This window comes from Protopterus annectens, chromosome 2.part0 (genome assembly GCF_019279795.1).
Source record: "Protopterus annectens isolate FY-2018-M chromosome 2.part0, PAN1.0, whole genome shotgun sequence".
In the NCBI taxonomy this organism is placed as follows: Eukaryota; Metazoa; Chordata; order Ceratodontiformes; family Protopteridae; genus Protopterus; species Protopterus annectens.
The window spans coordinates 1,714,779,693-1,714,782,910 of record NC_056728.1 but is presented as its reverse complement, the minus strand read 5'-3'; positions in this window follow the sequence as shown (position 1 = coordinate 1,714,782,910).

Genomic DNA, 3,218 nt, shown 5'->3' with positions numbered 1-3,218 from the left:
GGCTGCCTGGCCAGGCCTTGTACCCGTGCCCTCGGAGCCTCTCAGCAGGACCTCCCTTTGATCCAGGCCACCCTTGCAGGACTCACCCAAGCTGCTGAGAGGCAGGCATGCTCTCATCGGGACTTCCGAGACCCCCCTCCTTTCCAGTCCAGGGCACCACAGTCCCTGTCTTCCACATATCCCCTGCAGGCTGCCAAATCATGCCATGTCCCCGTGCCCTTGGAGCCACTCAGGGGGACCTCCCTCCATTCCATGCTGCCCTCGCAGAACTCCCCCGGCTGCTGAGGGGCAGCCCTGCCCTCATAGGGACTTCCATGCCCACGCTCCTTTCCGGTCCAGAGCACCATGGTCCCCATCTTCCCCAGATCTCCTGGAGGCTGCCTGGCCGGGCCATGTCCCCATGCCCTCAGAGCCTCTCGGGGGACCTCCCTCTGATCCAGGCCACCCTCTCAGAACTCCCCCCAGCCACCGAGGGGCAGGCTCACCCTCATAGGGACTTCCAAGACCCACCTCCTTTCCGGTCCAGAGCACCATGTTTCCCATCTTCCCCAGATCTCCTGGAGGCTGCCGGGCCATGTCCCTGTGCCCTCTGAACCTCTCAGGGGACCTCCTTTTGATCCAGGCTGCCCTTGTGGAACTCCCCCTGGCCACTGAGGGGCAGGCACACTCTCATAGGGACTTCTGAGCCCTCCCTTTCTGATCCAGGACACCACAGTCCCCTTCTCCCGCATATCCCCTGCAGGCTGCCAAATTGTGCCATGTACCCGTGCATTTGGAACCTCTCAGGGGGACCTCCCTCTTATCCTAGCCACCCTCGGTGAACCCCACACAGCCACTGATGGGTAGGCCCGCCCTCATAGGGACTTCTGAGCCCACTCTCCTTTCCGGTCCAGAGCACCACGGTCCCCATCTTCCCCAGATCTCCTGGAGGCTGCCAGGCCGGGCTGTGCCCCCATGCCCTCGGAGCCTCTCAGGGGGACCTCCCTCCAATCCAGGCTGCCCTCGCGGAACTCACCCTGGCCGCTGAGGGGCAGACATACTCTCATTGGGACTTCCGAGCCCCCATCCTTTCCAGTCAAGGGCAACACAGTCCCCATCTCCTGCATATCACCATGCAGGCTGCCAAATTGTGTCATGTCCCAGTGGCCTTGGAGTCTCTCAGGGGGATCTCCCTCAAATCCAGGCTGTCCTCACAGTACTCCCCTCGGCCACCAAGGGGCGGGCCCACCCTCAGGGACTTTGGAGCCAACGCTCCTTTCCGGTCCAGTGTACCATGGTCCCCATCTTCCCCAGATCTCATGGATGCTGTCTGGCCGGGCCGTGTCCCCATGCCCTCAGAGCCTCTCACAGGGACCTCCCTCCAATCCAGGCAACCCTCTCAGAACCTCCCCTGGCCGTGGAGGAGCAGGTCCGCCCTCATGGGGACTTCCGAGACCCCCCCTCTTTTCCAGTCCAGAGCACCACAGTTCCCGTCTTCCCCAGATCTCTTGGAGGCTGCCTGGCCGGGCCGTGTCCCCGTGCCCTTGGAGCCTCTCAGCGGGACCTCCCTCTGATCCAGGCAATCCTCACGGAACTCCCCCGGCTGCTGAGGGGCAGGCACGCTCTCATAGGGACCTCCGAGCCCCCCTCCTTTCCAGTCCAGGGCACCACAGTCCCCATCTCCTGCATATCCCCTGCAGGCTGCCAAATCATGCCATGTCCTCGTGCCTTCAGAGCCTCTCAGGTGGACCTCCCTCCAATCCAGGCCACCCTAGCAGAACTCACATTGGCCACCGAGGGGCAGGCATGCTCTCATTGGGAAATCCGAGCCCCCCCTCCTTTCTGGTCCAGGGCACCACAGTCCCTGTTTCCCGCATATCCCTTGCAGGCTGCCAAGTCAGGCTGTGTCACCATGCCCTCGGAGCCTCTCAGGGGGACTTCCCTCTGATCCTGGCCACCCTCGGTGAACTGCACTCAGCCGCTGAGGGGCAGGCCCACCCTCATAGGGACTTCCAAGCCCATGCTCCTTTCCGGTCCAGAGCACCATGTTCCCCGTCTCCCCCAGATCTCCTGGAGGCTGCCTGGCTGGGCTGTGTTCCCATGCCCTCGGAGCCTCTCAGGGGGACCTCCCTCCATTCCAGGCCACCCTCGTGGAACTCTCCCTGTCCGCCTAGGGGCGCCCAGGGCACCATGGTCCACGTCTTCCACATAACCCCTGCAGGCTGCCAAACTGTGTTGTGTCTCCGTGCCCTCGGAGCCTCTCAGGGGAGCTTTTCTCCAATCCCGGCCATGCTCGTGGAACTCCACTCAGCTGCAGAGGGGCAGGCATGCTCTCATCGGGACTTCCATGTCCACCACCTTTCCAGTCCAGAGCCATTCTGGGGACTTTATGATATTTTGGTAATGCTGTTGGGTACTGGGCGAGGTCGGACGCTTTACCCCTGTCTGGCAGGAGCACTCCTGACCCTGCAGTCTTCCACCAGATGCTCCCTTGAGGACTTCTGTCATGGGGGGCCCTGCCAGATCCCGTTCAACCAGGTAGGAGCACTCCTGGCCCCGTTGCCTTCTGCCAGATGCTCCCTTGAGGACTTCTGTCCCAACGGGGGTGCAATTCAGATCCTCTCACCCAGGAGGGAGTGCTTTCTGCCCAGGCCGCCTTCCGCCCCTCTCTCTCCCTTCTGGACTTCCACCCAGATGGATTCCCTCCTCTGGGCTTGCACTTCTACATGGGCGGGAGCGCTCTTTTCCCGGGCTGAATATCTCTTGGAGGCTGCCTAGCTGGGCCATGTCCCCATGCCCTCAGAGCCTCTCAGGGGGACCTCTGTCTGATCCAGGCTGCCTTTGCAGAACTCCCCCCAGCTGTCGGGGCAGGCATGCTCTCATTGGGATTTCCAAGCCCCCCTCCTTTCCAGTCCAGGGCACCACGTTCCCCATCTCCCGCATATCCTCTGCAGGATGCCAAGCTGTGCTGTGTCCCTGTGCCCTAGGAGCTTCTCAGGGGGACCTCGCTCCAATCCAGGCCACCCTTGTGGAACTCCCCCCAGCCACCTTGGGGCAGGCACACTCTTATTGGGACTTCCGAGCCCCCCTCCTTTCCAGTCTAGGGTACCACGGTCCCTGTCTTCTACATATCCCCTGCAGGCTGCCAAACTGTGCCAAGTCCCCGTGCCCTCAGAGCCTCTCAGGGGAGCTCCCCTCTGATCCTTCCCAGCCTCGTGGAACTCTACTGGGTCGCGAGG